The sequence below is a fragment of the Triturus cristatus genome, chromosome 3_1 (genome assembly GCF_964204655.1).
Source record: "Triturus cristatus chromosome 3_1, aTriCri1.1, whole genome shotgun sequence".
Classification (NCBI taxonomy): domain Eukaryota; kingdom Metazoa; phylum Chordata; class Amphibia; order Caudata; family Salamandridae; genus Triturus; species Triturus cristatus.
In genome coordinates, this window is record NC_140583.1 from 719,273,891 (window position 1) to 719,297,823 (window position 23,933).

The 23,933-nt window shown below is 45.1% G+C and overlaps 1 protein-coding gene across 1 annotated transcript in view; it reads right to left on the minus strand.

Moving 5' to 3' along the window:
- LRRC56 (leucine rich repeat containing 56) overlaps window positions 1–23,933 on the minus strand; it is a 943,429-nt gene that overhangs the window by 793,125 nt on the left and 126,371 nt on the right. The window contains exon 3 of the mRNA XM_085644809.1: window positions 4,935–4,994. The gene's annotated coding sequence lies outside the window, so the exon portion shown is untranslated. The remainder of the gene's footprint in view (window positions 1–4,934; window positions 4,995–23,933) is intronic.

Genomic DNA, 23,933 nt, shown 5'->3' on the forward strand with positions numbered 1-23,933 from the left:
GCCCCCACCTGCACGTTGCGCGAAACGTATTGCACCAAAGCCCTATATATTGTAATAAGGGCTGTATGGAGTGTACGCAATTCATCCACCGCAATAGTCAAATAGCGGGGGTGAGGCGTAAAGCCGGCCAGCACCGGCCACGTGGCCCCTGGAATTGACAAAGGGCCGAGTCTAGCCGGTGCAACCGCATGGGGAAGGGCGCCATTAAACCAAATGCTATGCTGCCAGGCAGAAAGTGGAATCTCTAGTGTCCTATATGGCGTATAATTGGCTGGGACCCGTGTGTGAGTATACGAGTGAAACGTTTTATCATCCGCATTTACCGCCGGGAGCGTCACCCAAGAATAAAACAACTCATAAGGGTGAGAGCCATCAGCACTCATCACAAAAATAACATCCATCCCATCGTCCGGTACCCCATACTGCGTCAAATGATGCCGCAAAGGCGTACGACTATGCAATGCAATTTCAACCGCCATAAGGACACAGAGAAGAACAACAATGTAATTTACTGTAGCACACGGGTTCAGAAATATAAAAACACCTTTTTAATTTACAAGCTTGTATGAACCTATTATGTTACTAACAGGTAGGTGAAAATCCGTCACTCCCGTTATCCGGAAACAAGAGTGAGGGTGTTGTGGAATAATATAAGCGCTGCCAGGGGTGTGGAATTTAATAAAATATCTACTTGTCCATGGGGCAGGTTACTTCATAAATCTACTTGTCCTGAAACAAAATCCACTTGTCACTTTTCTGCCATGCAATGCGGTGACAAATAATGGCAGCAATACCCTTATATAAGAACTCCGAAATAGCCTCTCTGAATATGCCAGGGCTCCTTCCATAGCAGAGTATGAATACTAGCAATTCCCTTATGTTGCCACGTTTCCACAGATCTACATACTGGCGCTGAAGTTAAGCAACAGTTTCAGGGTTGGAATGCCCTTTTGAGTCTGTGCAAACCTACTAACTTGCATGTTTTAAGGGTTTTCACCAACTCTTCTCTAATCTTTTCCCATACTGAGAAAGATTGGATATTTACTCCTGACAATGGCGGACATAAAACTTCTTCCTGGTTGGGAAAAAAGTGGTTTGAGGGGAAGTAAACATGCAAACGCTCGGATTTTCGGATGAGCAAATCTACACATGCATATTTGCTCATGCTAAAATGTAGTTCACAAATATTTTCTAGTACTACTATTTCTTGGCCTACTTCTGTAAAGTCTTGTGAATTCAGGAAAGTCGTATATCTGCACTTAATGCAAGGACATAAGTGCACTTTTGAGACTTTACTTAATAATTGGCCCCCTAATTAGGTCTGGCGTTAACCATGACATGTTGTGTTTATTAAAATGTCTCACTCTGTCAGTTGGCTAGCTTCACTGTGAATGACAGCATTCTGTTCTTTCACAAAGAGCATAATTGACACACAGTCGTTTTGTTCAGTGCCAGGAACTACTGTGGCAATGTGTGCTTTTTGAGACCGAAACAATTTTTGCTTTTGCCAATGTTTGTTATAATGATGAGGGCCCAGCAGCACCCACACCAATAAGGTTTTACAAAAAAACATGCCAAAACAAGTCACGCATTGATAAAACCAAAAGACTGACCAACAATTTCAGACCAATTGGCTTTACCAATGTTTGCTTATTTTTATGTTTCCCATAATCTTATTAAAACTGGTTACAGTGATTTTCCATTATGAATATTTTTGGGAAATACTAGCATGCATCAACACATTTTACTAAATGATGCTGCAGAAAAACGCTACCTAAAATGTTACAGTAGTTTAGCTAAATGTTTTTGCTTTATTTGTGAACATTTTATCTTGAAAGCAAAGAATAATCAATCTTGCTTTCAAGCATCTCCATATATTTGCATCTAATCAGAGAGCATTCTGGGAGCAGTATGCAGTAGTCTGAGCTTACAACATGTACTTAGATCGCTCACCCTAACAATAATGGTTTTGCATTTATGATTTAAAAATACAAGTTTGAACAGCGTTAAAACATGGAAACAAATATTACCTTAACTGCAGGCAATGCTTTCACTGATCCATCATGTGGGACTATAAACTGGCAGTCAAAGGGTTTGTGATGTAGAGGGTTGGGCCTGCTTGTCCCAAGGACAAAATACACATGGAAACTTGTTGCCCTTGACCCCAAACAATATGTCCCGGGCGTCGGGCTATAGGAATTCCACATCCCTGCAGCGCTACTAAGGCGTTTCAAATCAAAAGACCAAACGTTAGGTGCGCCATGTTGCAGGGATTCTGCTTATGCACAGAACTATGCGCAGGAAACCAGGACCTCAGTGAATTGTGGTGTACCAAAGACTCACCTCAGCACCCAGAACCCCTATCCAACCAGCATCAGTGTCCCATTCGTTATCCGTATCATCACGGAGGTCCCAATGTATAGACAACCCAGAACAAGGGACTAAGAGTATTCTCAGGAATGGTGGGAATCGGAAATACCTGTTCGCTATTGTACATATATCAATCCACAACAAAGTAATCAGAGACACGGTAAAGTTTTAAAAGGTTTATTTTATAAACTACGTGTCCTAAGATGCAGTACTTTGGCTAACATAAGCAGACAAATGATTATAATTAAAACCATCAGCATTGTTACAACACCATAGAAAATAAAAGGAGAAATCATAGTATAAATGACAGTGGCATACAGCCACCTTCCTTTCGCTAGTAAACTAATATTATTAGACTAGTAGAAGGTCTCTTAGGCTTGAATGGGGAACCCCATATCGTAAAGATCAGCTTTATGAGGATCACATCACAGGATCAGCTTTGCTCTGCGCCTGGAAATGTTCTTCTCCAGAATGTGTTTCAAACACATGCAAACTGTAATATTAAAGGCTCTCGACATTCAGGTATTTGCAGCCGTGTGCATATTATGACTAGAGAGTGGGCCGATCAACCTGGATTCAAAAACATACATTGTCTGGCTGCTCAAAGTGTTTTGCACACAATGTTCAGACCAAGGTCGCAGTGCACGTCTAGGGAGGTGAACAACAGACAGTTCTCATGTGAAGCAAAGGCAAGCAAGCAGTTTCTCAAAAAATAACATGTATCTGCAGTGTCGCGTGCAAAAGCAGCAAAAGTGGCAACATGGCTTTCTAAAAGCTAACGCGCTTATGCTAACATAGCAATGTATGTAGCTACCTTCACTACACCCCCGTCCTTGGAAACCCATTGGATTATTATCACGATCTGGCCTTGGATTTCCCGAAGAGTCGGATACTCGGGCCTTGACGAGTCTGTCGCTGCTATAGCGTGGGAAGGAGATCTGGCATGTGACGGTGAGTGACCGAGCCCCCCTGCCCTTAGCCTACATTATCATCATTAACCTCTAACTGAACAACCCTCCCCAACAAAGGAATCCACCCCTTCTCACTCCCCCTACTGCCAGCAAGAATGCTCCCCTCCCTTACCCCCATAACACCTCACTTACACTTCTGATGTCTACCATGGAGACTTCTATTTACCCATGAACCCCTCACCCCAACACTGCGAGTCGCTCCCCAAAGAATCCCAGACCGCGCATCATGCCGCAGACCCCCCCCTTCTCTGCCATACATCACAGGCGCTGGAACTATATTCATACTATAGACTGGACTATCATAATTCTTTAAACCTGAAATAGTAAGCCAGAGATTGCAGTGCTTAGAAACCATAAGCACGAGGGTGCCTGGGCACACCTAACTCGAGCTCCTCCTATTAACAGAGATTAAAAGATAGTCCTGCAATCTTTGGTGTCTGTGGTTTAAAAAGGGCCAGCCTGTGTGTATGTTGTAAGGCAAAGGGTGGGTCTTGCAGTGGGGTTTATGGTACAGGAGTAGCGGCATCCGTGGGAGGAGAAATGTTACTAGCAGCTGGAAATTATTACATGCAGTGCCTTTAAGGGGGAGCTCCATGTACTCATTAACGCTGTTTCTCCCGGACTGGGTTTTCCTGTGTCTGCTTGATGCATTCTGGATGTTGTAGTCTTGGTTTACCTACACTAAATTTTCAACAATACTTTGTGTGGTAATTAATTGCAAGTAAAAGGCCCGCACAAGACGAATGGGACCGGTGATGAACATGGCATGAGTTAGGTGGTCACCCAAGGTGAGGGTTTGAGATGGTACCAGGTGGGTGTAAAGTAGTTTGGTAATCTGCAGACTACCCCCACCCAAATGTACTGCATAATTGTAAACCCCAAACACTTTCGCTATGCACCACAAGCCAGTGCAGCCCACCCTGCCGCCAAGGATCTACCATCATTAGTCCACATCTACCATTATGGGCCTCTCTTCATATACTTCACCTGTCATTGTGGACCACTTGCCCTAACCTGCTTAGACATCACAACCCCTCATCTTGTTCTTGAAAGCAAAGCACAGTGCCCCAAATCTTTAGTTTTCATATTGTACATTGGTCAAAGGACTCCATCTTTAAGCGTGCTCTACTAGTTTTTTTATGCGTCCACTCCACTGCAAACCAAAACACATAGCTAAAAAACATTGTCATTTAGAATGTCAGTAGCTCTAGCAAATGATAGACCTATTGCATTGCAAATGCTTATTTTTAGTTGAAATTTAACTTTCAGGTAGTTATGTGTTTAACAATTGCCTTGGATACACTGTTGATCTACAATGCATATATTTTCCGAATTCTGCAAATAACTGTGTATTTCTGTATGCATAGGGTCAGCCTGAAGTACTAGCTCACTGTAGATAAACAATATATTTATATATATTATTGTATTATATATATATATATATATATATATATATATATATATATATATATATATATATATATATATATATATATAGGCTACAGTTGTACAGTTAACCAAGAAACATTATGAATTTTCAAAATTACAGCGGTGACAGTTTATTTTCTTCAGATCTAAAACGTAACTTTATACCTTAAAGGTGTTTTGTTAAAAGAGAGCCGATTTAACATCTGGAAGCAAAAGTGGCGTATCCTGCAAAAGAACAGATTTTAAAGGATTTAGAAATAACAATGTTGAGCACAATTAAAATAAATTGCAACAAAGAAATTACGTTTCTAGATAAAGGGACATTTCCATTCAAGGAATGCACCTATAAATGCGATACTAAAACTATACACTCTTAGAGTCGAGATTCTGTTTATTGCATTAAAGAGTGAGGAGATAATACCTAGACAGATGTGTAATTAGCGGAAGGGATACTAACAATCTTCCACAAAGACATGATTTATGGTTTCAGTAAAAAGGTTGGTGTACCAAATGTTTCAAGGCATCGATTATACAACTTTTACATCCCTATCAAGAACATATCCGAGAACTGTCGAATACTATACACTTTCCAGAAAGGAAGAATTGCTTAACACAATGCCAGGTAGGGTATTACGGGATGCCACACCTAATGCATGGATGAGCATCCCCAAGACCAGGAATGCTCTGGTATCTCCAATTTGGCAGTTACCCAGAGGGGAGTTTCATTACCTAGCTGAAGCATTAGTCATTAAGGGCAGCGGTGGGACTTGAGGATTCAGTGTAGAACAAAGTATGTCAAGCAACCACAGCACAGAAAACGCCGTCCTCGCCACAACAGACATCCGCTCCCTCCTGGACAGAGGAGAGACAGTAGCCCTCATCCTCCTCGACCTCTCAGCGCCCTTCGACACAGTCTCTCACCACACCCTAACACGCAGACTTCATGACACAGGGATCTGGGACAAGGCACTCGACTAGATCTGCTCTTTCCTCTCTGGCAGAACGCAGCGGGTCAGACTCCCTCCCATCCTCTCGGACTCTACACCGACCACCTGCGGAATCCCCCAATGATCCTCCCTCAGTCACACGCTGTTCAACGTCTACATGGCTCCGCTCGCCCCCATCGTCAGAAACCACGGACTCAACATTGTTTCATACGCAGACGACACCCAACTCCTCCTCTCCCTATCCAACGAACCTAACGCAGCCAAACACAACTTTCAAGAAAGCATGAAAGCAGCCGCCAAATGGATGAAGAGCAGCTGTCTACAACTCAACATGGACAAAACAGAAGTACTCATTTTGGGCCCACACCCCAATGCCTGGAACGACACCTGGTGGCCCCCTGCCCTCGGAAGCCCACCCACCCCCACGGACCACGCAGACAACCTCGGAATCATCATGGACAGGACCCTGCGCCTCCCCCTCCTCCTCCCCCGCGCCCTGAGACCCTTCCTGATGAGTAGTCGCGCTTAACAAACCCATGATTGATTGATTGAAGCTTGGCCATCTTGTTTTATGAACCAAACACACGTCTTGCGTAGACAAGTGATGTAGCGTTTAAAAGTTTGAGAATTGTAGGGGTGCGTCATATTCACGGTTAGTCGGCACCCGTATATAACCAAATGTGTACTCAGGGATTTCGTGTGCAATGTATTACAACTGTATAACCTATATCGATTTTAAGTAGAAGTGCTAGCTATGTACAAGCACATGGTAAACGTATTAGAGAAATGTATAGTGTTTAGCTACGGGAAATGCAATGTGGTGTTAGAAATGTGTACCCCAGACTTCGTGTCTGTAGGTTGTTTAGGTTGACCACACATGAAAGAAGGACGTAAATGTCAATACTGTGATTGAAACCTGCTTGTGTAACCGAAGTAGTGGCCAGAATTCGCATATATCGTTGAGGCGAAAGGCCTGGTATTTTCTTATGTTAGCCAAGGGCAATAGGCCAAAAAGGATTTATTCCAGTAGAGGTTTTAGGCTGTAGTAAATTGCAACTTAAAAGATGTGAAGAATGTCTGCTTTGCATGATCTCACCCCAGGTGCAAGGACAGTTGCTCGTTAGTAGAGAAGCTCTTTGTTCATAATTTGAATTATGTAGAGAAAGCCAGACATGGGAGTGTATTGGAATGTGCCAATCGTAACTCCTAGTGCGGATGGCGTCTGGGACTCAAGGCCAAGCGATGGACGATGGAACTGGACAGCGCTCTGTGGAAAAGTACTGAAAGACGACCCCGGAAGGAGAGGAGGCGCAAAGGGCGTGTTCAGAGACTTGGGGTACTGTATTAGGGACAGCGCCCCGAGGGTGGAGGCAGAGCAGAGCGGGGCAGCCCAAAGCAGAGGACGGCTAGGCGAAGGGTAGAGGGGGCAACTTAGACCAAGCTCTCTAAGTGAAGTCTTCTTATGAAGTTTCACTCTGACACCTTTTATTCTGATGAGGGTCTCAAGGGATTGCTATGTAGGGATGTCACTTAGTACAGAGTAGGGACAGAGATGGTATGGTTCAGTGTCCCTAGTATCGACATTTGCTTGGTAGTGTTCTACCTCATGCTTTTAGAGATTGTACTTTTAGTTATTTTTAGCCGGATGCGGATTCTTCGTAGAGTAGCTTTTGTGTTAGTGCCTATGTACTTGTTGTGCCTCGTGTTGAGGACTTTGTATCTCCAAATCTTCATGTTGATAATAAAAACCAGAGAGCCAAGAGATTAAGTTTCGAGTCTTTGATTATGGAAAATTGCAGACTGTAATTGTGATAACGGTAATTTTCCCTCCATGCTATTAGGCAAGTAAAAAGTTCCATCTGACCAGAGTGGGTCCCAGTAGATAATTGCGAGATACTAAAATAGGCCGGAGCAGTTGGTAGCAAACGAGGATGGTTCCTTACTGATAGCGAGGGAAGATTAGATAAGGATAAGTGACCCTTGAGGCCCAAGAGACGATAAGTGATGCTGAATCATCAGATGGCGAGCAGCAGACGGCGGCAGATGAGCATCGACGGCGAGTAGCAGCGCGGCAGAAAGCAGCAGTTCCAGGAGTGAGTATGAACATAATGAGTGGTTGTAGATTGCGGTGTTGATTTGTTGTGTGATGTCTTGCGGAGTTGTTGTGTATGTCATGTGATTGTGAGATCAGGCTGTGAGCGCGCGCAGCCCGGGAATTGTGGTGTAGAAGACACCTGAGATAGATTTTGTTGACCACCCAAAGGAGATCGTGAGGTACCATCGATCACCTGGACCGAGATAGGGGGAGCGAATGCGTGTGTGTATGGCAACTTAACGCTGGTCGTGGGTTGTGGTGAGCAGATCGGAGTGTTAGTAACCTATCAGAGGCGTTTTGTCTGGCCGGACGGGGGCAGACGGGCGCCAATCGAGGTCAACAAGGTCGAGAGACTGTGGACGGACAGTCAGAGGCTGTGGACGGACAGCCAGAGAAATAACTTAATTGGTTATTTCAGTGTATGAATGGGACGCGAGTAAGCGTGAAACGAGTTTGGAGAAGGGAACTGCTGCGAACGAAGGAAGGTGACGTCAGAGGGTGTCGCGCTGTGATAGGCCGGTTGGTGTGAGTCGCGCTGTTATTGGAGGATTTGAGAATAAGAAGTAAATAGAGCGCGAGATCGAATTTGCTCATTATGAAGTGTCTTAGGGCTTTGCGAGAGTTGTGTAGAGGTGATAGGCATGTGGTTGTCCGCGGGGGAGAAGAAGCTCCTCCCGAGGATACACCGGCACATTACATGGCACAGAATGTGGGGTTACATACTATCGTTTGGATCGAGAATTGGCACAAGGTTACACAAGGTGAAGGGGAATTAGCTTTCCCGAGGTACGGCTCATTTAGATTAGCGGTGCTGTACCAACTGAAGACGGTGATGGGGTCCTTAAAACCCTTGCCAAGACCAGCACAGTTTGAAGCATTACATGCGTGGATCCGAGCAGCGCATGATAAGGAAAAGGGAAGAAGTCAGGAGAGGATGAGGAAGTCGATTAGGGCGTTTCAGGATGCCAAATGGGACGCAGCAGAGAAAAGATGGAGAGTGCAGACAATTGAGGAAGCGAAACTGTATCCCGCGATAATGGAGGAGACGGGGATAAGGAATGGGAAAGCACAGAAAGAGGATAGTGATTCTGATGATGATATATTGCAAAGATTGCTAGACGAGAGACCACCCCCTTATAACCCGGATGAGGCAGATGATAGGTGGAGCGAGAGAGAGGAAACTAGAAGGGTAACGATCCAGCCCGAGACCCGAGTGGAAGGGTTGGTCTCGTTTGATACAGCGAGTTCACAGGGTCAGTCGGGGACCAGCCGAAGGATTGAAGGAGAGATGAGGTTACCGGATGCATTGAGGGTACCGGTCACCATTGGACCGATTGTGTCTATATACAGCCCGGAATCAGAGGCGAGAGAGAGGTCCGAACGAGAGGCAGAGAGAACTAGGCGAGAAAGTGGGGAAAGTGAGTTGGAAGGGGCAACGGCCCGACCTCCAAGCCCAGTACAATGGAGTACACCATTAGCAGCGGTGTCGGACACATCTAGGGGCGAAGAGGACGAGAGACCGGTGAGGCCGAGGACTCCGATGGAGTCGAGACCAGATTTAGGGTTATGGGTATCGCCCAAGAAGCAAATGAGCTGGAATATGGGCCGAGCGGGGACAACCCCAGTTGCCTTTAAGAGCCACTCTGCTCCCATAGAACTACCAGAGGAAAGGGGAGAGCAGGAATCGGAATGCGAGTATGGTGAGGGACGTGGAGCAAGTTGTCAGGTGTTGAAAGGAGCCTTGAAGGCAGGAATGATAGATGTAGTAAGACTTAAGGCAGAGGCGGATGAAATAATATATGGGAATCTACCTCTGGAGAGAGTATTGACCTATACTCCCGATGAATTGCTTTTTGTGGCAAAGGATGTGACTCGTAAAGCACGAATGGCACATGAGAAACTGGCGGGTTTGGCTAGAGAATATGGGGTGGATCTATCCAAGACTAGAGCATTGCAAGGGAGCCATCGGATGCATTGTACCGAGCGGGAATTGGAAGAGAAAAGGGTTGTTGGTCTAAGGTCACATACCAAGGAATTGATTGTAGCTATGAGAATATGGCTGATGCTCGACAAATGGCAAGAGAAATGGGCTAGGAAAAAGAATTCTAGGGGAGCGAAAGGAGGGAGCTCTGAAGGAGATTTGCAGGAGGTAAAGATCCTTCCTTTGAGAGAGGTGGCGAATGGAGGATATGTGCATGTACCATGGAGCAGGGGGGATTTGGCATCATTTACGAATGATTTTCCCAGGCTCAGGGAGAAGCCTGCAGAGTGGTACAAGCAAGTTGAGCGTTTCGTTAAGATTTCGAAGGTGTTGTGGATAGATCTGAACACCTTATTCGATATCGTAGTTCCGGGAGATCTGTGGAACGCATGTAAAATTGCTGTTGATTGGCCGGACTATGAGCCTGATAGGAACATAGTTACTAATGGTCCGTCGCCCGTGGTAATGAGGCTGTACGATAAGGTAATTACCTGGTTGAAATCGAAGGTTTCACCCCAAGATATCGATTGGGTGAAGATAGACAGGACAGTGCAGGAGCCCAAGGAGACAGTACATGAATTCTATGAGAGACTTTTGAAAGCTTTTAAGCAGTACAGTGGGTTAGATGAGCTGGAAACAAAGGACATGGGACAGTTTGTGTCTAAGTTCGTGCTGGGGTTGAAGCCCGAGGTCAGTCTTATGATACAGCAGCACTTGATCTGTTGGCAGAATAAGCCCGTAGACGAGATCTTGCGGTACGCCAGGTACTGCACGGATGAGATTGAGTCAAAGCACAAGAAGATGAAGGATAACTTATTGCTCATTCAGATGCAAGCGGCTCAGGGACCGCCGAATGGGGGTCCAGTGGGGCGAAGACAGGGAAATTATCAGACAGGGAATCAGAATATGCAGGGTCAGGGAAGGCCGAGACCCGTAGACCCTAGGACAGGAATAGATGTAGCGATCTTGAAGAAGACGACTGCTTGTCACCAGTGTCACCAGGTGGGACACTGGAGGCGCGAGTGTCCCTTGAACCCCTATAATCAGCCGCAGATGGAGGGAGGAATGGGTCAGGTCCCTGGGGCGGAACAGGTACAGACGGTGACTGTACCGAGAACGATGCAAGGGGGGACAGGCGTCTCGCAGGTGCAGGTTCCCCAGCCACCCAGGATGCAGAACATACAGCAGGGAGCTCGGACTTATTTGCAGATGCCCATGTTCGAAGTGGAAGAGGAGAGGGATGCAGATTTGCTGGCGCAGTTAAGTTTGGGTCAGGACGATGATTGCCTGCTCAGGGCCATACTAGAGGTAGATCAGAAGGGACCCTTTGTGGAAGCCGAACTCGATGGACGCCCTACTACCTTCTTGGTAGATACGGGGGCTACCAGGTCAACCATAAGATCAGCAGTAGTTCCGGGGGTAGCCCTCTCGGGAGAAAGTATACAAGTGGTTGGAGTGGCGAACAAGAGACTAGTTAGCCCCTTGACGGAACCGATTCCCGTCAGGATAGGAAACTTTAGGGATCGACATCAGTTCGTGGTGTGCGATTCTAGTCCTGTTTGTCTGTTGGGAAGAGATTTATTGTGTAAGCTCAATTGCACAATTTACTGTACCCCGAGGGGAGTAGAGGTACAGACCAGAGATGACGACGCGACCTTTAAGGTTGCAAATCAGCAGGGGTGCGTGGAAGTGTACCCGGCTCTGACAGTGGAGGAGCTTCCACAGGACTTGAGGGAGTCAGTTGCGACCGATGTGTGGGATCTAAGCGGAGAGGAGATCGGCTTAGTCAGGGGAGTGGAACCAGTGAAGATACAGGTTAAGCCAAACGCGGAATTCCCGAGAACCCCTCAGTATAAACTGTCGCCTGAGACGATTGCTGGGATCAAACCTGTGATTCAGTCTATGATTAGGCAGGGAATACTGGTGGAGATCATGGGTAGTCCATGTAATTCACCCATTATGGGACTGCAGAAACCGAGTGGGAAGTTCAGGATAGTGCAAGACCTGCGGAAAATAAACGACATAGTTGTTCCATGTTGTCCAGTGGTACCGAATCCGTCTGTGATACTGTTCCAGATCCCATGCGAAGCTGGATGGTTCACAGTGATTGACTTGTGTCAGGCATTCTTTTCGATTCCCCTACATGAAGAGAGTAGATTTCTTTTTGCCTTTAGGCTAGAAAATCGTATATTAACATGGTGCCGTATCCCACAGGGGTATACGGAGAGCCCATCGATTTTCAATCAGCTGTTAAAGAAGAATCTGGAAGGTCTTGTGTTGCCGAAAAACTCTGTTTTGGTGCAGTACATTGACGACCTGCTTGTCGCGTCAGAGACAGAAGACGCTTGCAGGATCGATACCATTGCGTTGTTGAATTTCCTGGGAGAGAACGGTCACAAGGTGTCTCCAAACAAGCTGCAATACTGTTTACCTGAGGTACAGTATTTGGGGCACAGAATTGAAAAGGGTAAAAGGAAGGTGTCTCCAGATCGCATTGATGCGATTTTGAGAATGTCAGTTCCCTCGACGCAGAGGGAAGTAAGAATGTTTTTGGGAATGGTGGGTTATTGCCGCCAGTGGATCCCAAACTTTTCCTTTGAAGCGAAGCCTTTGCAGCGGCTGACGCGAAAGGATGTAAGTGATCCGGTACCATGGGACGACGATTGTTTGAAATCATTTCTGAGGCTGAGAGAAGCCTTATGTAGCGCTCCTGCGTTGGGAATGCCGGATTATAACAAGGCATTTGCATTGTTCTGCTGCGAAAGAGAAGGTTGCGCATTAGCAGTGTTAACCCAGAATCATGGAGGTGTCCGTAGACCAGTTGCTTATTTCTCAGCTACTCTAGACCCAGTAGCTTCTGCGTTGCCCGGATGTCTCAGATCCGTTGCGGCAACAGGTGTCAGCATCGAGAGATGTGAGAGCATTGTGATGGGTCATCCACTTACTGTACATGTGCCACATTCTGTTGAATTGTTGATGACTAGGACTAAAACGCAACACCTCACGAATAATAGGCTGACTCGTTATGAGCAAGTTATTCTTGCAGCAGATAATGTGACATTGAAGAGGTGTGCTGTTTTAAATCCTGCTACACTGTTACCTGTTCTAAAATTAGATGATAATGAAGATTGTGAGGACCATGATTGTCTCGATGTGACTGAACTATGCACCAAACCGAGACCCGACATTGTCGACGAACCGCTCCCGGTGTCAGATGAGATTTTCTTCGTGGACGGTTCATGTTTAAGAGACAGTGTCGGTCGATTGAGAGCAGCGTTTGCTGTATGCACCATTACGGGTGTGGTTGAAGCCGCTTGTTTAGAAGGAGTACACTCCGCGCAGGTGGCTGAGCTCATTGCTCTGACTCGTGCCTGTTTGGCAGCCGACAAGATCCGTGTAACTATTTACACGGACAGCCAGTACGGGTTTGGTGTGGTTCATGACTTCGGACAGCTATGGTCCCAGAGAGGGTTTATGACGTCTTCAGGTTCTCCTATAAGAAATGGTGATTATGTGCGGAAATTGTTAAAAGCATTGCAAGGTCCTGATGAAATTGCTGTTGTTAAATGTGCAGCCCACACGAAGGGAAGCGACTTTGTCTCGTTGGGAAATAACTATGCAGACGAAGTAGCTCGATTTTGTGCAGAGCAGGGATGCAACTTTACTGAGACCCACATTGAGAAAACTGGGGAGGAGGTGGTGTACGGTCAGATGTTAGCAATGGCTGACACATGGGAGGAACTGAAGCAGCTTCAGGAAGGGGTCTCAGATCAGGAACGGGACAGCTGGATACGAGCTGGATGTGAGAAGGGAGATGTGGATATATGGGTTTCGAATGATGGACGAGCAGTGTTGCCGGAAAGTTTGTTGAATCCCATGGCGAGGTTGATACATGGTGCTGTACATCTGGGTAGGGATGCCATGATGAGAGTGTTTCGTCAGACTTGGTACAATCCGAAGTTTCGTGCCGTGGCTGAAACTGTGTGCCAGAGGTGTGTCACTTGTCAACAGATGAATGTAGGGAAAAGAACTGCTGTGACATTGAGCCACATAGGGAGGTCAGGGGGACCTTTCAATAGGATGCAGTTGGATTTTGTCGAAATGCCGAAGTGTAATGGGTTGAGGTACATATTAGTGATAGTATGTGTCTTTTCCAGGTGGGTGGAGGCGTACCCTACACGCAGATGTGACACACTCACAGTAGCGAAACTCTTATTGAGAGAACTCATTCCAAGGTACGGGTTCCCGACGTCCTTTGAATCGGACAGAGGAACTCATTTTCACAGCGAAGTTATGAAATTGCTTTGTGCTGCTTTGAATATAGATCAGAAGTTACACTGTAGCTATAGACCAGAGGCTTCAGGGATAGTGGAACAGGTGAATGGAACTCTGAAGGCTCGGATGGCGAAAGTGTGTTCGTCTACGTCTCTGAAATGGCCTGACGCATTACCTTTGGTCCTTATGAGCCTTCGAAGTGTGCCTGATAGAAGAACTGGGTTGTCACCCCATGAAATCCTCATGGGAAGAGCGATGCGTTTGCCTGCAATACCTGCTACTGCTCTGATAAATATCACTGATGATATGATCCTGGACTATTGTAAAGGCCTTGCTGACGTGGTCCGTTCTGTGTCTCAGCAGGTGCAGACAGCAACGGTTCCAGCTGCGAGTGACAGGTGCCACGACTTGGACCCAGGCGATTGGGTCCTGGTCCGAAAGCACGTGAGGAAGAGTTGTTTGGATGCTAGGTGGCGTGGCCCTTTCCAAGTAATCCTTGTTACGAACACTGCTGTCAAGTGCGGAGGGTTACCGAACTGGGTGCATGCTTCTCATACCCGCAGAGTTCCAGCACCCTTGGAAGATACAGCCCCTCTCGAGAATCAGGATCCCAGTGAGCCGACAGAATCGCCAGAGAGGGCCAGTCAAGCTGTAAGGGTTGCTGAAGCGGCTGATGGTGCACTGAATCGAGTTGGGGGAGGACGTGAAGAAAGTACTGACCCAGAACCCGGCGAAGGAGCGAGAGGTGCAGTGGGTAGTACAGAATCGAGTTCTGCCGAAGAAGAGGAAGGCAGTGCACAGGGTATCGGAGAGAAGACTGGGGGAGCCACCGAAGCGGAAAGGGTTTGGCCCGCAAAGCAGAACCGGGTAAACCTGAGGTTGGCCCCAGACACCGACCTTGCACCAGTTTCGGAAGAACCAGAAGAAGAATCGGGAGACGAGGAAAATCCTCAAGGTGGTGTGAGAAGGTCCAAGAGAACTCGAGTGCCAAGTCGGAAGTACGCTTCACCAGAGTGGGCATACCAAGTGACTGATGCCAGGGGTACCGAGCACGGGAAGATTGAGGTCGATGACATTGGTCAACAGTGTCCCGCTCCAGAGGGTGGAAGTGTTGCTGAAAGTTCCGGGATTGGAGATCGAAGGGATTCTGACGATTCATATCCCAAGTCCGCCCTTCCTGAGTACCATTCGAGGTATGATCTTGGACAATTTAGAGTTCCCGGCGTTCACAGCATTGCCAGATCCACAAGAACTGATTATCCTTAAGCTCGAAATATTGCAGGGAGTCCTGGAGCTGTTGGGACCGGCGCTTATGTTAGATTGATTTGAGAAAGGTTGCCAGCTAAAAAGAAGATTACTTAGAGCCGAGCGGAAGAAGAACAAAATTAGGGATTTTTCCGTTGTAGAACGAAGAAAGTTAGGGAGGGTTGCCTAAGTTCACGAAAGAAGACATTAATGAGAAGGAGACTTATCCTTTCAGAGACTGCATTGGACATTGAGCATATTCCGAAGATGGCAGATCCTGTAAACCCACATCGTAGGGCTAAACTGATAATAGGCACATTGATCGGAGTTGTAGTAGTCACCATATTTGCGGTAGTGATCAGTTCCTACATGGTGGCTCACAGGCAAGAGGGGAAGGTTCAGGGAGCACCCACACCTATTACCCCAGGGCATAGTGGTGTTAGTATTAGCGAACAGGAATCATCGGAGTTGAGAGATGTTCGCAGACTTCACATGGATTTGTCAAAGGGTGATTTTAAGCTTAACGCGTATGCAAGGTTGCTGTATGAGTATGTTGATGCGATGGATGTGAAGGATTGTTATGTGTGCATGCAGTTGCCTGCTTCAGTGGATGAGGGTATCAAGTATCATCATCTCCCATTGACTTATGGGATTTCTTGTAGCATATGGCTCAGTTTATTTTACGACAGGAGACAGTTCGAGTATTTCTTCTCAAATTTTGACACGGTACTTCCCGAGGTGCCAGCAATCAAGCATTTGAATAGATATGACCTGGATAAGAAAGAGGACAGACTCCTGAAATATTTTAGACCGACTGTGAAACTGGATACGGCGCATGCTCACAGGAATAACCTGACATGTGCGTTATCAGAGATAGAGAAGAAATTCATAGACCAAGTAGAGGACAGGTATAGAAAGTTGACCGAGACACGACACACCGGAGAGAGCCCAGTAGATTGGACGGACGAGGAGAGAGCTCACAGATCTAAGGGAAGTTATGGACCAATAGCATTGGATGAGGCACAGAGAGGGAATTTGTGTATTGCACGGCCTCAATCCAAGACGGAGAAGGTCGCAGTAGGACATAGCATTTGTTCTCAGACTTTTACAATGGAAGCTTATGCTAAGAATTTTATGCAAGGTCCAGTAGAAGTAATCCCGACAGTGTATTATGTTTGTGGGACGAATGCTTATGTCAGACTACCCGACAATTGGTATGGAGTATGCTATTTGGCTATCATATTCCCGAAGATTTACCACACAAGGGACTTGGAGTTGTTAGAGACGAAGCGACCGCCCAGGAAACGTAGGGCTACAAATGCCGGTGCAGTGATTGGGGATATATTCGGAGCAATGATACCTAGTATGGGTGTGGTGTTGAATGATGTGAAGATCCGAAGGTTGGCGACTGTAGTTGATGAGTTGTCTATGAATACGGCGAGATCTTTGATATTGGTGGCTGGAGAGATGTTGTCGATCCGGAATATGGTTTTGCAGAATCGCCTTGCTTTAGATGTGTTGTTAGCGAAGGCAGGCGGAGTCTGCAAATTATTGAAAGTTCAGGAATGCTGCACATATATTCCAGACAACTCGAAGGAGATAGGGAAGTACATAGACAACATAACGACTATTCACAAGGAGATTACGGATCTGACGGAGGTGAATGTGTGGGAGAAGATTGGATTAGGATTTGGAAGAGTGGGAACTTGGTTTGCGAATCTGGGAAGGGGATTTCTAGGTTCAGTGTTGAAACCAATTATTATTGCCGTGGTTTGTGTGATCTGTTTGTGGGGATGTGTGAAGGCATGGAAGTGGTATCAAGGAGGCAAGGTTGAAAGAGCTTTAAAGGCAAACGAGAGGAGGTTGGCAAAGCTCCAGGAGCAGCAATATGAGAGTCTTAAGAAACTGGAGGGAGTCCGACATGGAAATGTTATGACTAGCACGGTTTAAATCAGTTCTGAAGAAGGAAATGTAATGGTGTGATGACGGATGTCATCAAAGGGGGGAACTGATGTAGCGTTTAAAAGTTTGAGAATTGTAGGGGTGCGTCATATTCACGGTTAGTCGGCACCCGTATATAACCAAATGTGTACTCAGGGATTTCGTGTGCAATGTATTACAACTGTATAACCTATATCGATTTTAAGTAGAAGTGCTAGCTATGTACAAGCACATGGTAAACGTATTAGAGAAATGTATAGTGTTTAGCTACGGGAAATGCAATGTGGTGTTAGAAATGTGTACCCCAGACTTCGTGTCTGTAGGTTGTTTAGGTTGACCACACATGAAAGAAGGACGTAAATGTCAATACTGTGATTGAAACCTGCTTGTGTAACCGAAGTAGTGGCCAGAATTCGCATATATCGTTGAGGCGAAAGGCCTGGTATTTTCTTATGTTAGCCAAGGGCAATAGGCCAAAAAGGATTTATTCCAGTAGAGGTTTTAGGCTGTAGTAAATTGCAACTTAAAAGATGTGAAGAATGTCTGCTTTGCATGATCTCACCCCAGGTGCAAGGACAGTTGCTCGTTAGTAGAGAAGCTCTTTGTTCATAATTTGAATTATGTAGAGAAAGCCAGACATGGGAGTGTATTGGAATGTGCCAATCGTAACTCCTAGTGCGGATGGCGTCTGGGACTCAAGGCCAAGCGATGGACGATGGAACTGGACAGCGCTCTGTGGAAAAGTACTGAAAGACGACCCCGGAAGGAGAGGAGGCGCAAAGGGCGTGTTCAGAGACTTGGGGTACTGTATTAGGGACAGCGCCCCGAGGGTGGAGGCAGAGCAGAGCGGGGCAGCCCAAAGCAGAGGACGGCTAGGCGAAGGGTAGAGGGGGCAACTTAGACCAAGCTCTCTAAGTGAAGTCTTCTTATGAAGTTTCACTCTGACACCTTTTATTCTGATGAGGGTCTCAAGGGATTGCTATGTAGGGATGTCACTTAGTACAGAGTAGGGACAGAGATGGTATGGTTCAGTGTCCCTAGTATCGACATTTGCTTGGTAGTGTTCTACCTCATGCTTTTAGAGATTGTACTTTTAGTTATTTTTAGCCGGATGCGGATTCTTCGTAGAGTAGCTTTTGTGTTAGTGCCTATGTACTTGTTGTGCCTCGTGTTGAGGACTTTGTATCTCCAAATCTTCATGTTGATAATAAAAACCAGAGAGCCAAGAGATTAAGTTTCGAGTCTTTGATTATGGAAAATTGCAGACTGTAATTGTGATAACGGTAATTTTCCCTCCATGCTATTAGGCAAGTAAAAAGTTCCATCTGACCAGAGTGGGTCCCAGTAGATAATTGCGAGATACTAAAATAGGCCGGAGCACAAGCCTTATAGTCCCAAGATCTTGGTCTAGCCAGAGGTTGTTATTTCGAGGTTTCAAATCTAAGATGGTTTAGAGCCTTCTTTCTGTGATGTCAGTTCCTGTTTGAATCATACATAAGTAGTGCTTTAAATGAGCTGGTACTGTCTGGTACTGGGTACCTGCACTTCTTTTATTTTAAAGGGAGAGTACCAGCACTTCTGAATACTGCTGCAATACTTTTCAATTGGAAAGTACCAGCATTTCTCAGGAGCAAAGAGGTACTCTAAATGTGAGTACCTGCACTTCTATTTATTCATTTAAATGACTGTATATAAGGGAGGCAATTACAAGAGAAGGATGTGGTGCAATACATTCATTCTCCTTATTTTCTTAATTTTCTTTACCCACTTGCAACTATTTTTGCCACAGAGTTTTGCATCTAGCAGTTGGCTCTCCTTCTGTTCAGCGCTTGGAATTCTTGGTTGGTTCTTTTCTCCTTCCCGATATCACGGAGAGTTTGGTGCCTTGCTGGTTGCTTAAGGAGATTTTTCCCGGCTTTGTGGGCTTTTCCTCATAACTGGGACTCTTTTAATGACACATTTGACACTTTTCACTTATACTATTCTGTGCTGGATGACACCATGGCTACTGGGAGAAGTCAAGCTTTCCTCTCAACCAAGAAAGGAGCCCAAAAAACCTTCTCATCATCAAGTCCTTGCCAGATGCGACACCAATGATTCCTTGAGTATAGTATTGCTATGGATCCTTGTCAGGATCTAGCACAAGAGTTCCAACAGTTAGGCCATGAGAATTCAGCAGTAAAGCAGACCATGGGGTCACAGTTTACTGACATTCCATAGTCTCTTCAAGTGCCCTGTGTTTTTATAGGGAATCAGTGAAGGTAAGATAGGTTTTGTATTCTCTTATGGTGCATTTCTTTTTTCACCTTGCACAGGCTAGTCAAGACCAAGTCAAAGCAGTATTATATTAGCACTGACAAGAGTAACTCCTTCAGTACCACATTCTGATTATTACAGTCTTATTAGCTTTTAAGATGTCTTAATGTCCTGACTGGGAGTATTCAGCTGAGAAAGCACTGTGTGATATTCAAAGATATGGAATGGATGTATTGACTTATCCGACTCGTTTTCATCAATGAGCAGCTGAAATTACCTGGGGTGAAAGAACACACTGCATTTTTTCTCAATGTGTTGTGAAAGAAGAAATAAAGGACAAATTGATTTTTTTCACAACGCCCTTTATTCATTTTCTGAACCTATCAGCGATCTTGTGTTATTGATTGAACACAAATTACAGGAGACAAAGAAAAGAAGGAAGTCCAGAAGAAGGTAGTCAATCAATCAATCAAATACACTGTATTTGGTTTCTGCATAAAACTATAAAACTATTCTAAAACATACATAGTGTAAAATATGAACTAAGATATTGTATGTGTACAAGAATCACATAAATAACATGTCTCACTTAAACATTTCATGCAATATATAAAAGTATATTGCATATGCTATAAATCATCAAAAGAAATTACAAAAAAGGAAACAAACACAAGGTCCCTAGCTAAACTGTATGTGTCACCATGATACCGAATAGGGCACTATACCATCATTTAAATGCCATTAACAATTAATAGCAACAGGCTCTAAGCTTCACTGCTGATTTCAAAAAGTTAAGAACAAATCGGGTAGTATCACCAGACAATTGTAAATAAATAAAAGCTGGTCGCACCTGCTTAAAATCCAACCTTTTTAAAATAGGGATAATAAAATCTTTCAGAGGAATCACATAATACTTGCAAAACATTAAAAATTAAGCATGTCCTGTGGAGACTCACCGTTGCAGTCACAGGACTCTAAGATCTGACCTCTACTACATCCACGTGGCTGTGCCAACAGGAGGTGGCAGAGATCAAAGCGAAACCTGGTCAGTAAGAAATGTACATAAGTAATAAAGGGCCCTAGGAGATATGGCTCAGTCGACTGCACAGTTTTCAGAATAATACATTTATGAACACTAGGTTTGCTCAATACGCACTCTTCCCTATCTAGTCTCATCTGATTACAAAAAGCCTCCTGCACCCAGCCCAGGTCTTATTTAGTTACTAAGTCTGGGTTGGTAAATAAATCAACTCTTCCTCGTCTTTCAAGACAACTCTTTATGTGGTTAAACCACGGAATGTAATGAGCATAGTCAAGGGCAATGAACTCCTTCAAGATCAATTTACTTAAGGAAGATCCTTCGTTCAGCCAGATCGTCAACCATAATGTTAAGGTACGAAAAGCCAACAGGTCGGAAAGACAGGACACCCCCAGTTCTTCGTGTACCACCATATTAGACGTTCCCTGGGGCACACCTAAAAGACGTTTCAAGAAAATATTCTCAGCCACTTGTAATTTGTCCATGGCAACATGACTTCAGATTTCGCTACCATAGAAAGCTTTGGTGACACATTTAGCCTGATATAAATGCAGGAGTGCCGCAATCGGTCTCCTACCTAATCTTGAGGCAATATTGAGAACCGCCTTATTTGCTCACACTAGGTCTACCCTCTTTCTCTGTTTTAGTGGTCCCCATTTCATCTTATCATCTATCAGGACCCCTAGATATGAAAAACATCTGTGTGGGGAACCTGAGCAGATCCAACCCTAAATCGATAAAGCTTTCTGGGACGAGGTCCCACCTGCATCATGTAGGATTTGGAATGATTTATTGACAAGTCCAATTCCACCATAAAAGAGGAAAAGGAGTTAAGCAATAATTGCAACCCTCTAGCGGTCCTGGACATGAGGACTGCATCATCCGTGTATAATAAACCTGGCAGACCACTCCGACCCACCTGAGGGTAATCTATCTTAGTCTCCAATAGCCCTTTTTCCAATTTGTTGATATACAAATTGAACAAAAAAGGGGCTAATATGCACCCTTGTCATACTCCTCTTTTTGAGAACTGGCGGGAGACCCTAAGGTCTTGAGAAAATCTAGCCTCAGCCTTTGTGGCTCTATGGAGGTCCTCCAAGAAATAAACAATATTACCATCCACACCGATGGCCAACATGGTTTGCCACAGCTTAGCTCTGTTCAAACGCGGATGACAGATCCATGAAGGCCAAATAGATGGTAACGGGGCAGGCAAACGTGCATTTATTGAGAATCATAAATAAGTTAAGGCACTGGATATTGTAGACTGCCCCGGACGGAACCTGTACTGGATGTCAGTTAGAATATCGTGGTCCTCTGCCCAGCTAGTCAGTCTATCTAGAAGAACTCGGCCCATCACCTTAATCACAGAGTCCAACAACGATATTGGTCTATATCAATAAGTGCTATCCCGATTACCCTTTTTAAAAACTGGTACTATGGGCGATGTGGCCCAAGATTCAAGGGGACCTGTTTTTACCGCTGCATTGATAACTGCTGTGAGGATGGGTGCCCAGAAGTGTGGGTCAGATTTGTAAAGATCCGACAGAATACCGTCAGGGAAGGGGCTTTGTTATTTGATAACCCAACAATACCTTTCTTAACCTCGTCTACCTCAAAGAACAGTGCTGAGTTCCCAGCTTCACGACCAGAGAAACTATTTATATCAGGGGGGCACTAAAACATAGCTTCAAAATGGAGCACACAATCCTCCTCTGTAATGTGAGCACCCACCATATTTCCTGCATCTTCATTCAGAAAGGGACTGTTTATTATACTCCAGAACCTAGAGCTATTCTTCAGAGTGCTAACCTCAATTAGCTCCCTCCAAGTTTCCTCCTTTAACATTGCCCTACGTCTGGCCAATTCTGTGTTATACTCCCTTTAACAGGTTCTAACTAGAAAGATATCTCTTGGAGTCTTGCATAATGCTCCCTTCAATTTCCTGGCTGCCCAGGAACAATCAGAATCAAACCATCTAGGAACCTGAATGGAGGGTCACTGTGCGGGGGTCTTAAAAAAAGCTCTTATTTTAGCAGAGATAATTTTAAAAGCTTTGATAACCTCACCCGAGGCCATTAATGGTGCTGTACACAATGCTAACTCGTTAGCACATGTGATGGTTAGTGATTCATAAAATGCCTATGGGGTTATCTGGGCCCATTTTAACCTCCTTCCACCATCCGTTGTTCTCAATACCCTGCTCTGCCCAACCCCCCCTCTATGAGATAATAGGGGCCATTGATGTAAACACATAAAGTGTTATGATCACTATGTATGCTGGCCATGATGGTAAATCTCGAGATTAATTTGAGAAAAATAAAATCAATAAATGAACCGCCTCCCCACCCATCAAAAGACGGAATGAGGGCCTTGCGCACATAGGCAATGATAAATCAAATTTGTGTAAGAAATCATTAAGTAAATTGCCTTGTGCAGTATGATCAAAGTGAATCCCCCTCACACGTGGGCAGCCCAGTTCAATCAAACTTGTAGTACTTGGATACCCACATAATTGAGTATTAAAGTCCCCAGCAATCACAAAATTTTAAAAACTATATTAAGCTGTTTCCTTAAAAAGGAGCCCAACAAAGAAATATTACACACGCCATTAGCACAAGACATTGTATTATAAAAATTCAAGAGCCCTAATTTGTAAGACCACTTACACCGCAGCAACGACTGTAAACACGGGCACTCTGTCGGCAATACAGATATCTTACACTCTATTGCTAGGGAAACATAAATTACAAGACCACCCCACGATCTTCCTGAAGTCCAAGGAGTGGCTGGGATAAAAAAGGACTTGGAGCCCTCCAGAGGGACACTACTCCCGGTCACCCACGTTTCTTGCAAACAGATCAAACTGAACTGTTTTATAAATAAAATCCATGAGGGGTCAAGAGCTTATTAGTTAAACCAGCAACATTCTGTGATATAAAGTTGCAGTTGATTCTGCCCGAAGATCTGTTGCCTTGCTGACAATTATCCAGTTGAATATTTGGTGGCCCCGTTTCCACAGAAACTGCCCCACTCACTAAGTCAATCAGAAGAGTCCAGAGTGCCCAAAGGTGCAAAACGATTTGATAACTCCATTAGAGATGTTACAAACTGCTGCCCGCCTTGTAATGTCCATTGAGTATGGTTCAAGTTTAAATTTGTAAGCCTGGAGGGAGGGTGAGAAGACTTCTTCCTTCCAATCGTGGCCCCACTGTTATTAATTCTATTATTCTAACCCAAGGGATCGGGTTTGTTAGACCTGTCAGCCCTCTGGCAGTTCCCTCCTCCTTTTATTAATTTTTTTCCTCTCCCTTTCCCTTCTCATTTTTTTTCTGTCCACCAACTATTTTTTATTCGGTGTTGATATAGAGGCTCTGGGCGCCTC